The sequence below is a fragment of the Eurosta solidaginis genome, chromosome X (assembly GCF_040869045.1).
Source record: "Eurosta solidaginis isolate ZX-2024a chromosome X, ASM4086904v1, whole genome shotgun sequence".
Classification (NCBI taxonomy): Eukaryota; Metazoa; Arthropoda; class Insecta; order Diptera; family Tephritidae; genus Eurosta; species Eurosta solidaginis.
Window position 1 is genome coordinate 137,642,296 of NC_090324.1, and position 13,991 is coordinate 137,656,286.

Below are 13,991 nucleotides of genomic sequence, written 5' to 3' on the forward strand. Positions count from 1 at the left end.
GCGGAAGTGCTGTAATGATGTGTTCGTATTTAGTGTTTTCTTGTGTAATGTTTTTAGTACTAAATTGTGTTTCGGCATGAATAAACCATGCTTCCGGACAATTAGTCCAAAATTGTGGAAGTTTTACTGAAACTGACAAAATTTTATTTTGAGTAACATTTGCATATGTATTTGTAATTTGTTGTTGAGAAGTGTCACGTGGTAAATCTATCAAAGTTTCGTTTAAATTGTTAGTAAATGTAGATTGTGTATTATGTTGTGGTGAACGAATCATATTGAATTAAATGAAAAGAGAGTTAACTAACAAAACAGTAAAATAAACTAGTAATTCTATAAAAAGAGAGTTTACAATAATAATAATAATATATCTATATATTAGTATACATACATAAACACATATAATATAAATATAACTGTTCACCAAAATACTTGCTGTGAATATGCAGTTTGTTGCTGTTAATGCAATGGCTTTGTTGAGATTGCGTGTCCTCAATATAGTTGGATGATATTTGATGAGTTACGTTGTTAATTTTTGTTGTTGTTGTTACTTAACATCGCATTTAATAATAAATGGTACAATTATACAAATCTAAGAGCAACAGAAGTAGTGATTTGGATCAGCTTGAAATAATGCACATTATTCTTCAAATTCTTTTTGATACACGTTCAATCCGGATATACGGTCTTGAAGGGAGTTCGTATGATGTAACAAATCTGTTATGATTTTATTACAGTTCGCACATATTTCTCTTTTTTTTTTTATAATATACTTTTTGTTTTTAAAATCTCACTTCCTTTGTGCATAACAATGTCGCAAAAGTTAGTTCACTTTATCACTAAAGCAAGATCGCCAGTGTGGAGATTGATACCACGTTTTATACTTTAAACTATATTTTATTACTACGCCTAAATGTATGCGTTTATTTTTAATTTGCACAATCATGAAAATTTTTGAAAATTGAAAATCAATATTGAAACTTAAAATATTGATAATACATTTAAAAATTACAAAGTTCAAAGTAACTAAAATACAAAGTTAAATAAAAGTAATAAGAACCCTACACCCCTTATCTACTAGCCATATTAAGGGACTACCTAAAAGATTGCTGGCTCACGTACGAAACAAATCAAGGTCAGAGAAAGGTAAGGATAACAGGCGGAGCAGCCCAGGGATCGTTGTTAGGTCCCGACCTCTGTAATGTTTCGTATGACAGCCTCCTTCGTTTGCACATGCCAGAAAGTGCTTTTCTTGTCGCTTTCGCAGACGACGTGGCTGCCGTAATTACAGCACGGAACTGCGAGCTGGCGCAGCTTAAATTAAACCAAGTAATGCGCAGAGTAAATAGATGGATGAGTGACCGTGGACTTCAGCTCGCGACAGCGAAAACTGAGATCGTAATCCTCACGAAGAGACGAACTCCCACCATTATGAATATGATGGTCGGAGAACAACAAGTACAAACACGCAGCTCCACGAAATACCTTGGGGTGAAGCTAGATAGCAAACTAACCTTCTCGGAACACTTTCAAGGAGCCTGTGAGAAAACTTTATGGACCGTAGGATACTTAAGCCGATTAATGGCAAACACAGGCGGGCCAAGGCCATGTATAAGAAAGCTGCTTGCTTCCGCTTCGGATTCTATACTCTTGTACGGTGCAGAAATTTGGGCGGATGCAATGAAATTCCGAAAGTATCGAGCATCTATTACTTCTGTCCAACGCAGAGGGGCGCTAAGAATTGCCTCAGCTTACCGCACGGTATCCGCAGACGCAGTTCTTGTTATTGCGGGAACCATACCGATACATCTTCTCGCTGAGGAGAGGAAATCAATTTACCACTTCCGAGGAGAAGTACGTAGAGATGTTGCTGCCGCGCAGGCGCGAAAAGATTCTATCCGACGCTGGCAACAGCAATGGAGCTGCAGCACTGCAGGCCATTGGACCAGGGAACTGATTCCCGAGCTGGAGCCATGGTTAGAACGGCCACATGGAGAGGTCGACTTCTACCTGACACATTTTTTAAGTGGCCACGGCTACTTCCGGGAATACCTCCACAGGATGGGCAAGGTTGAAAATCCGAATTGCTTATACTGTGGGCTCATAGACGACGTACGCCACACCTTTTTTCGAATGCGATCAATTCGCACAGCAACGAAGAAGAGTGGAAGTAACACTAGGCGACCTATCCCCGGTCAGTGTCATCCATAAAATGACCTGCGGAAATGACAGATGGGACATGGTCAGCAGATATGCAAGGAATATTCTCCTCGCTAAACGGCAAGATGGTTGCTTAGCCCAATAACGTGCCCGAAGTTATGCTAAACGCGTTACCAGGTGCGGAAAATGCGCGGGCCGTGGGAGGTTAGGTTTTAGTGGGTTGCCCATGAAGAAAAAGAAAGGGAGTCCTACACTCGGAGAGGCTTAACAACCCGGTTAGTGCATAAAGCATTTCCTCCTTCCACGTAACAAAAAAAAAAAAATAATAATAATAATAGTAATAATAATAATAATAATAATGATAATAATAATAATAATAGTGGTAATGGTAATAATAATAATGATAATGATAATGATAATGATAATAATAATAATGTGGTGGAGGCTGAGCTCAGGGCTCCACCGGGTCACAAAGTGGCGGATCCTGAACGGCCTCTAGTAGGTTAGCTGCGAATAACCAATAAACAGTCCTCGACCAAGAGCGACCATAGAGGAGGGCGTGGCGCAAATTGCCACACATACCCAATGAATCTTGGTGGCAGGGCGAGTGGGTGCCGCCCTAAAATTTAAATAAGCATCCTCAGGATCGAGTACAGTAAGATCCTGATGGCGACAACTGGAAAATTTAAGGAAAATTTGCTATGGGCTGGCGTGGACCGTAATCTACCATCTTAGTAGCCGAAATTGACACCTCGTCGAAACGGCTGGTGGGCTAATATCGTCTTCGCCTTCGTCTCGTTAAAACCTTGGCAGGTTTCCAAGTACGTTCGAAGCCACGTCACCATTAAGTTGGCAGTGCAGGCTCAGTTGAGATGACTCCTGACTTACGCCGGATTCTGGCTCTGAAAACAGACTCTCATAAGGACCTGTGTCAACCCTTGCGTGGCCTCCCTGCGCATGCAACGATAACCACGGGAATCTAAAACGGCGACTGCACATCCGGCGGAGACAGCGACTTGGAGCGGAGACGCAACTGAAAAGAAATGAGCCAAACAATTGAAATGCGAGGAAGTAACGATCTTAATGATAGCGGCGTAGCCGTTTTTCAAAGGAGCAGCTAATTGCTCCGATCGCCGGTGTTAAAAGCCTCTATCAATGCGACAATAGCACCAGCAGAGAAACAAGGTGGCGGGTCAGCAACGGCCAGGGATACCCCACGGCGAACGCAAGGGGGGACAAAAGCTAGAGCAAACAGCAGGAAAGTAGATGCCACCCCATCTACCCCTGTACAGCAAGGTGATGGCTATTACGGGCGGGAAACCTCCGTATGCGGTGCAACACCGGGGAGGACAAGTCAAGTTAATCTCCTCGAGTATGCAAAAGTGGTGCTGCGCAGCATGCAGGCTGCTGCTGCCAAACAGAAAAATGTGTCGAACGGCATGGCACAACTCGAAGAGAAACTGAGTCGCATGCGCTCTTTATTAGAGGGTAAAAGCGCAGAGTACACCGAACCGAATGCGGCTCGTGGGAACAAAAGAGCACAAAGCAACTCTGGCTCACAACCGGGGGTTTCGGAGGCCAAGAAAAAGTGCGATGAGGGTTCTGCGAAGACAATCTCGGGCGACGCCTGGACGACCGTACGGAACCGGAAAGACAAACCGCGCCCTGAGAAAGAACAAAAGACACAACCTGGGCAAGCCAAGAAACAAAAAGAAAAGGCAAGCCCAGAAACAGACGGGCCGCAACATTTGTAGTTAGACCAGCCCAGGGAAAGGACTACGCCGAGGTCGCAGGAGTGTAGTGTAAACAGCCAACAATTTAATCCCAAATATTTAAATCAGTCTAATATGCTAACCTGCTACAAAAATAGTCTAAATGTTCATCAACACATAAATATGCATTTGAGAATTAATGCTGACACAGCCATTAAAGCTTTTATATGGCGATCCTTCCTGTGATTCTGGTGGCTGATTTTTCAGCCTAATTTCATAGCTGGCAAGGATACGCCTTTTATATGGCGATCCTGCCTATGATGCTACTGGCTGAATTTTCAGCCTAATGTCATAGCTGGCAAGGATTTTACTGGCTGATTACAGCCTAAGCCTTGTAAAAGAAGCAAATGATGTTTAACAATTTTTACGATAATTTACGGGCTTTATAATCGAACTGATGCAGGAGCACTAGATATGACCAATTTGGAGCACTCAAGAATGACACAATTTAGCAATTTATGGGCTTTATAATCAAACTGATGCAGGAGCAGTGAATACGACCAATTTGGAGCACTCAAAAATGATGCCATTTAGCAATTTTTATGATAATTTACGGGCTTTATAATCGAAATAATGCAGGAGCAGTGGACATGACCAGTGAAAATGAAACAACCATTTTCTTTCGACGCTTTCATTGTTTTTCAATTTGCGAATAAACAATGATTTGTTGAAATACCTAGTTACTGATCTATCACCATCTTTGCAGGTTTTGGATGTATCAGAAAAGTCAGAATCTTTGTTTTGAAAATATACAGGTCCCTTACGAATCAATATTTTGCGACTTTTTTCTGTAAAATTTTCATGAAAATAATCGGCGATATCGTGTGACATTTCTTCTGCGTTGGAAAACTGTTGTTGTTCTACTGACACAGTTGTCGATATTTGTGAAATCACCGAATTTGTTACCCTTTCGTCATAGGGACGGTCGCTTTCTGATTCCATGTCTTTTCCAAAGTTGGTGGAAATTGTTGAAGAACATGGGGATTCAAAAATTTCCGCAATTTGTGAACGACACGACTCATCATGTCGAAGATTTTCGTTTTGGTTGCTACTTACAGAAGTTTCTCCAGTATTAGTAGTAGTAAAATATGATGTTAATTTTGGAAACTTTTCAATTACTTCTTTCTGATGTACAGCTTTTTTCCTTTTTTCAGATCCACTAGGATATGACCGCTTCGACATTATAATATATTTCAGCAGGTATTTATTTTTACATCGAAAATAGTCGCTAACACAAAAAGAAACAAGTAAGAACGGGACTGTCTTCGGCTGTGCCGAAGACTTCATACCTTTCATGAATGGGGCTGAACAATAATCTTATCCCGTTCGTAATCTCCGAATAATCGGATGTATAAGATAAGAAATATATAGTGAACAGATCTACATACCTTAACGATTTTTAAGATAAATATAAAATAAAAAACGGATAGGTACTTTGTGTGAGGATGCAAAGTTTCAGGTTTTTTGTGGTCTGCGTGTAAAAACTATGACTACGAATCACGTATTTCAAAAATATATGACGAAAACGTAACTATTTGATGAAATTTGATGAATTTTGAAGATTCTAGCCGTAAAAAAGGGGTGAAAATGACAGTTTATATGAAGTATATAATATATATACGACCGATCTCTATGATTTTTTCAGACAACAATATATGCTATATACGTAAGCATTTTGTGAAATTTGAAGCTTCTAGCTGTTAAAATGGGGCCGAAATCGTAAAAAAAATATATATATACTATATATATATACTATATATACCATCATATATATATTATATATATCACCGATCTCTATGATTTTTTGACACAACAATACATACTATATACGTAAGCAATCGGTGAAATTTGAAGCTTATAACTGTTAAAATGGGGAAGAAATTGCGCAAAGTTTCTTATCTGAACAATCGGTTGTATGGGATATATACTATATATACCACCGGTATCTATGATTTTCTCAGACAATATATGCTATACACGTAAGCATTTGGTGAAATTTGAACATATCTAAACGATTTTTAAGATAAATATAAAATAAAAAATAGGTAGGTAATCTGTATGAGGATGCAAAGCTTCACGTTTTTTGTGGTCTGCGTGTAAAAACTATGACTACGAATCACGTATTTCAAAAATATATGACGAAAACGTAACTATTTGATGAAATTTGATGAATCTTGAAGCTTCTAGCCGTAAAAAAGGGGTCAATATGACAGTTTATATGAAGTATATAATATATATACCACCGATCTCTATGATTTTTTCAGACAACAATATATGCTATATACGAAAGCATTTTGTTAAAACGGGGCAGAAATTGCGCAAAGTTTCTTATCTGAACAATCGGTTGTATGAGATATATACTATGTATATCACCGATCTCAATGATTTTTTCAGACATCAATATATGCTATACACGTAAGCAGTTGGTGAAATTTGAAGCTTCTAGCTGTTAAAATGGGGTAGAAATTGCGAAAAGTTTCTTATCTGAACAATCGGTTGTATGAGATGTATACTATATATAGAACCGATCTCTATGATTTTTTCAGACAACAATATATGCTATATATGTAAGCAATCAGTGAAATTTGAAGCTTATAGCTGTTAAAATGGGGTAGAAATTGTGAAAAGTTTTTTTTTTTTTTTTTTTTTAATTGCGAAAAGTTTCTTATCTGAAAAATCGGTTGTATGAGATATATACTATATATACAACCGATTTCTATGATTTTTTCAGACAACAATATATGCTATATAAGTAAATATTCGGTGAAATTTTAAGCTTCTAGCTGTTAAAATGGGGCTAAAATTTGCGAAAATATATATATATATACTATATATACCACCATATATATACTATATATACCACCGATCTTTATGATTTTTTCAGACAACAATATATGCTATATAAGTAAGCATTCGCTGAAATTTGAAGCCTCTAGCTCTTTAAATAGGGCAGTAATTGCGAAAAGTTCCTTATCTGAACAATCGGTTGTGGGGGATATATACTATATATACGACCGATCTCATAAATTTTTTCAGGCAACGATATGTTCAATATACGAAAGTATATGGTGAAGTTTGAAGCTTCAATCTGTTAAATTGGGTAAGATATTACAAAAATCCTCTTTTTCTGAAAAATCGGTTGTATGGAGGATATATGCTATAGTGGTCCGATCCGGTCGGTTCCGACAAATGTCTAATCGGACACCCAAATACACCTGCTCACCAAATTTTATCAAGATATCTCAAAAATTGAGGGACTAGTTTGCATATAAACAGACAGACGGACAGACGGACAGACGGACATGGCTAAAACAACTCAGCTCTTCAACCTGATTATTTCGGTATACTTAATGGTGGGTCTATCTATTTTCCTTTAAGGACTTACAATTTTCGGTTTCGTGACGAAATTAATATACCATTTCATTTTCATGAAAGGTATAACAAGCCAACGATGATTTAATAAAAGAATACCTCAGAGCAATCAATAACAACTGCAAACAAAACAAACGTCACAACACCACATACAAATACATGGGAATTCTCGACAGCCAAATCGGTTTATTTAAATCGTTCGGTGACTTTCAGTTTCATGTCGTTAATTCAAACTTGGAGCTTGATGCTTTGCTTCGTTCGCTTGTGTTTGTTGAATGAAATTTATTATCGACAATGCAGTTAAATGGAATTGTCGCATTATTTGAACGCGTTAAGGTGAATCTACATCTAGCGGCACTACACGACACGACAAAATTGTTGCCTATTTGATCAACTATATCGTGTCGTGTGGTGCTGCTGTCGCTAAGTGTGATATGCTCCATAAGAATACATGCAAAGAATACTTTGTCGTGTAGTGTAGTTCTGCTAGATGTAGCCTCAGCTTAAATGGAGCGAGTCACACTGATGAGTATAGATAGATTTTAACTCTTTGTTTCGAGAGAGTGCTGTTAAAATGCACATCTTTTACTGCTGCCACTCTGTGAAAAATGAATAAAACTGAAGAAGGGGGGTTTTAACATAAGTTTTTGGGGATTTTGCAGATTTCTATTTAATTCAACTTATACATTTTTTCGACTTACATTTTTTTCACCTTATTTTTCAAAAATATGATAATAAAAGTAAATCGATACATAAATAAAGAAAAATAGATACGGCCACTCACAAAAATAAGTATGTACTTGGTTTTTGTTGAAAAAAACTCAAATGCAGTTGCTCACAGCTTAATTGATAATTTTCATTTAAAATATCGGAAATTCCCTCACAGAAATCACATTAAAAAAATGCAAAGGTCAGGAGAGTTAATCACAATTTGCAAAAATGGCCATCCAAATTTTCAAATCTTGTTTCAGAATTTCTAGAAAATTTTTGAGTATGCAGTTTTGTAGCCCATTCAATTTTATTATAATAATGTGCAAGTTAGAAATAGCTCAAAATTTTTCCGCAATTTTCAGAATTTTTTTTTGGCGAGGGTGTTGAGCAATTTCTTCCATACATCGCATAAACAAAAATACATTTTGTATGGGGGAAATTGCTCAACATCCTCGCCAAAAAAAATTCTGGAAAAATTTTGAGCTTCTAACTTGCACATTATTATACCTACTAAAATTGATTGGGCTATAAATCTGCATACTCAAAAATTTTCTAGAAATTCTGAAACAAGATTTGAAAATTTTGATGTCCATTTTTCAAATTTTGATTAACTCTCCTGACCTTTGACATTTTTTTAATGTGATTTCTGTTAGGGAATTTCCGATATTTTAAATGAAAAAATTTCAATTAAGCTGTAAGCCACTGCATTTGGGTTTTTCAGCATGAACCAAGTGTCAAGTGTATACTTAATTTTGTGAGTGACAGTATGTAAATGAAGGTTACAGTAACATATGTATAATACGACCATGGACTGGCAGTGAAATTTTGAATTTATTGAGAAATATAATAAGAAGAGGACTGATCTCCCGCTTCCGAAGTTCTGTCATTAAAAGCGATGAAAATGGTCAAAATAAAAAATGTAGCTAACGTTTTTTGTTGAGAACATTTGAATTGCTTATATGTAGTATTTATCTTTCGCATCCGGATTATTATTAGGAACACCGAACCGCGCGTTTTGATACCTCGCTCAACGTTTTTGATCACTTCTACCTGTTTCCCCGTAAACTACAGAACTACCGAGTATTTTGGGAACTTTTTCGTTGTTACACTCTGGTCTTCTGTCAAGAGGGTTTTATTTTGACTCTATGCTGGCAAATAAGTTCCCGGTGAGAGCGAAAATATAAGAGAGTAAAACGAAGTCATTTAAGCTGGTGAGTACTACTGATGATTTTTCTTTAAAATGTGTATGTATTTAGTATACCAACTTTCCAGGTCATTCTAGAATTTCTCCCCCTAGATATAGAAAGGTACCGAGCAGCGGCGACATCAGCCCTGCGCCTACGGGAATCGTCCAGCTGGAACACACGCACCAAAGGACATTCTAGACGGCGTCGCCTGGGAGTTCCCTTCCTGGAGAACATTTGCAAAATTATGGAGTATCACATCAAGGACTTTATGGCCTTCCTAAAGTCTTCAAATTGGTTCGATGATGAGGTGTAACAGTGTCTTTACAGGGTATCACAACGCGCCTTTTATACTGGACTAAGTGTGCCCTTTTGGTAGCCACTTTAACCTAACCAAACCTAGCATACCATTATATATTTAAATTTATCAAAGCATGATGAAGTCAGAAATCCAAATTTTTGGGCGAGAGTAGAATAGCTTCGCGCATGTAAAAGCTTGTAAGTTTGTCTTGTATTCAGTAATTTAGGTTCGATTTCTTCGAATTGTATACGTTTTTTGGTAATAAGGGCCTTATTCTCTATTGCGAACGAAAGCACAGACGAACGATTCGTCTCTTATCAATTTCGTCTAGCAACCATATTCTTGAACATTTTCGTTCGCCTGCTCCCTTTCTTACGTTATCTCTTTATCATAATGTAATAAAAATAAGAGAAGAACGAAAATGATACAGAATATGACTACTAGACGATAATAGAGAATAAGGCCCTAAATATTGGTTATCGTTTGATGATCTGACACGAACAAGGGACTTTGTATTTGATTCGAGGGGGCCCCTGTCATCGCGGGCCCTGGGCAACTTCGAATTATATAAGTTCTTTGGTAATAAATATTGGTTATTGTTTGGTGATCTGACATGAACTAGGGACTTTGTATTTGATCCGAGAAGACCCATGTCATCGCGGGGCCCTGGGCAACTTCGAATTATATAAGTTCTTTGGTAATAAATATTGGTTATCGTTTGGTGATCTGACATGAACTAAGGACTTTGTATTTGATCTGAGGGGCCCCTGTCATCGCGGGGCCCTGGGCATGTGCCCAGTGGCAAAGAGGGGCCTGGCCGCAGTCACATTGCACTTCACTCATTTGGGTCTTTGAAAACGATAACAAATATTCCATTATTTTTCATTGTATTTAAATGTAATACTTAGAATATATACATGAGACTGGGTCGATTTATTAACCGATATCGCGCCATCGATTTTTCGATAGCATTTGGGCTCAGGAAAAAAAAGTTCCACCACGCATACCCGAAAAAATAATTTTCGATCATTGATTGTATAATTTTCATGTATACCAACGTTTTTAGCGGACTTTTTTGGGTCGGACAGGGTATACATATGAAAATTTTTTTAGTAGGTCATGAAAAAAACCTTAAAACTCAAAGTAAAAAAAAAGTAAAAAATTTAATTTCGCAGGCCCGAAAATTATTTTTTCGGGTATGCGTAGTGGAACTTTTTTTCCTGAGCCCAAATCCTATCGAAAAATCGATGGCGCGATATCGGTTAATAAATCGACCCAGTCTCATGTATATATTCTAAGTATTACATTTAAATACAATGAAAAACAAGCAAGGAAGGCTAAGTTCGGGTGTAACCGAACATTACATACTCAGTTGAGAGTTATGGAGACAAAATAAGGGAAAACCACTATGTAGGAAAATGAACCTTGGATAACCCTGGAATGTGTTTGTATGACATGTGTATCAAATGGAAAGTATTAAAGAGTATTTAAAGAGGGTGTGGGCCATAGTTCTATAGGTGGACGCCATTTAGGGATATCGCCATAAAGGTGGACCAGGCTGACTCTAGAATTTTTTTGTACGATATGAATATAAAATGAAAGGTATTAATGAGTATTTTAAAAGGGAGTGGGCCTTAGTTCTATAGGTGGACGCCTTTTCAAGATATCGCCATAAAGGTGGACCAGGGGTGACTCTTTGCACGATATGGGTATCAAATGAAAGGTGTTAATGAGCATTTTAACAAGTAAGGAAGGTTAAGTTCGGGTGTAACCGAACATTACTTACTCAGTTGAGAGCTATGGTGACAACATAAGGGAAAATAACCATGTAGGAAAATGAACCGAGGGAAACCCTGGAATGTGATTGTATGACATGTCTATCAAATGAAAGGCACTAAAGAGTATTTTATGAGGGAGTGGGCCATAGTTCTATAGGTGAACGCCATTTAGGGATGTCGCCATAAGGTGGATCAGGGTTGACTCTAGAATTTTTTTGCACGACATGGGTATCAAATGAAAGGTGTTAATGAGTATTTTAAAGGAGTAATCCTTAGTTCCATAGGTGAACGCCGTTTCGATATAAAGCCATAAAGGTGGACCAGGGGTGACCCTAGAATTTGCTTGTACGATATGGGTATCAAATTAAAGGTACTAATGAGGGTTTTAGAAGGGAGTGGTGGTAGTTGTATAGGTGGTCGCCTTTTCAGTGATATCGCCATAAATGTGGACCAGTGGTGACTCTATAATGCGTTTGTACAATATGGGTATCAAACGAAAGGTGTTAATGAGAGTTTTAAAAGGGAGTGGTGGTAGTTGTATATGTGAAGGCGTTTTCCAGATATCGACCAAAATGTGGACCAGGGTGACCCAGAAGATCATCTGTTGGATACCGCTAATTTATTTATATATGTAGTACCTGCCAAGATTCCAAGGGCGTTTGATTTCGCCCACGGAACTTTTGTCATTTTCTTCTACTTAATATGGTAGGTGTCACACCCATTTTACAAAGTTTTTTCTAAAGTTATATTTTGCGTCAATAAACTAATCCAATTACCATGTTTCATCTCTTTTTTCATATTTGGTATAGAACTGTGGCTTTTTTTCATTTTTCGTAATTTTCGATATCGTAAAAGTGGGCGTGGTCATAGTCGGATTTCGTTCATTTTTTATACCAAGATGAAGTGAGTTCAGATAAGTACGTGAACTAAGTTATGTAAATATATGTCGATTTTTGCTCAAGTTATCGTGTTAAGGGCCATGCGGAAGGACAGACGGACGACTGTGTATAAAAACTGGGCGTGGCTTCAAGCGATTTCGCCCATTTTCACAGAAAACAGTTATCGTGCTATAATCTAAGCCTCTATCAAATTTCACAAGGATTGGTAAATTTTTGTTCGACTTATGGCATTAAAAGTATCCTAGACAAATTAAATGAAAAAGGGCGGAGCCACGCCCATTTTGAAATTTTCTTTTATTTTTGTATTTTGTTGCACCATATCATTACTGGAGTTGAATGTTGACATAATTTACTTATATACTGTAAAGATATTAAATTTGTTGTTAAAATTTTACTTAAAAAAAATTTTTTTTTTAAAAGTGGGCGTGGTCCTTCTCCGATTTTGCTAATTTTTATTAAGCGTACATATAGCAATAGGAGTAACGTTCCTACCAAATTTCATCATGATATCTTCAACGACTGCCAAATTACAGCTTGCAAAATTTTAAATTACCTTCTAATTAATACCCTTCCTAAAAGTGGGCGGTGCCACGCCCATTGTCCAAAATTTTACTAATTTTCTATTCTGCGTCATAAGTTCAACCCTCCTACCAAGTTTCATCGCTTTATCTGTCTTTGGTAATGAATTATCGCACTTTTTCCGTTTTTCGAAATTTTCGATATCGAAAAAGTGGGCGTGGTTATAGTCCGATATCGTTCATTTTAAATAGCGATCTGAGATGAGTGCTCAGGAACCTACATACCAAATTTCATCAAGATACCTCAAAATTTACTCAAGTTATCGTGTTAACGGACGGACGGACGGACGGACATGGCTCAATCAAATTTTTTTTTCGATCCTAATGATTTTGATATATGGAAGTCTATATCTATCTCGATTCCTTTATACCTGTACAACCAACCGTTATCCAATCAAACTTAATATACTCTTTGAGCTCTGCTCAACTGAGTATAATAATGGAATATTTGTTTTTGTTTTCAAAGAACCAAACGAGTGAAGCAATGTGACTGCGCCACAGAGTAGAAAAGATCACTTTTTACGGTTATGTTTTTCAGCATAGTTAAAAAGATCTCTCCACAGTCCACACGCTCTACTATATAGTTGGTAAAAGTAATGTTTCTCTCAATACCTTGCTATTGTTCTATCTTGTTTGGTAAGTCGTTGGTCAAAGAGCAAAGCATAATACAGAGGATTCAACCGATGTGTTAGTTGGTGTCAGACAGTGAATAGGAAATACGCTCACATCATGCTCTTTGGTTTCTTCTCTTTGTTCTCTACGTTACTTTATTCCTGCGTTATTAACGAAGTATATGTAGAAGAAAAGTGTGCTTTATATATAAGAGGAGTAGATACAATTAAAAAATATATAAAAATATATTTTCAGTGGGTGGTTAAACTGTAGTATATAAGTTGCCTAGCGTTTAACCCTGCTACTTTATCTATTAAAAAATTGAAACGATCAAAAGGCAAGTTTAAACTAAGCTGACCTTAACTGTTGCTTAAATTGACAAAGAAAAGTTGGGCAACATTTTGCCTTCAATGTGGTTAATTAGAAATAGTTGTCGTCTTAAAGAAAAATTTGATAAATAGCGTTATTAAGTTCGATATAAATATATTGATAATTACCTTAGTAGTATTGTTTCATTTGACTTCAAAAAAGTTTCATGTGAAATGAAAAAAAGTTTCATTTAAAATGGAAAAAGGTTCATTTGAAATGAAAAAAGTTTCATTTGAAATGAAAAAAGTTTCATTTGAC

The 13,991-nt window shown here is 37.1% G+C and overlaps 1 protein-coding gene across 1 annotated transcript in view; it reads right to left on the bottom strand.

Annotated features, from left to right (window-relative positions):
• The window catches only part of LOC137235482 (calcium-dependent secretion activator-like), a 3,515,579-nt gene that overhangs the window by 2,337,512 nt on the left and 1,164,076 nt on the right, over nucleotides 1-13,991 (bottom strand). The gene's annotated exons all lie outside the window — the stretch shown is intronic.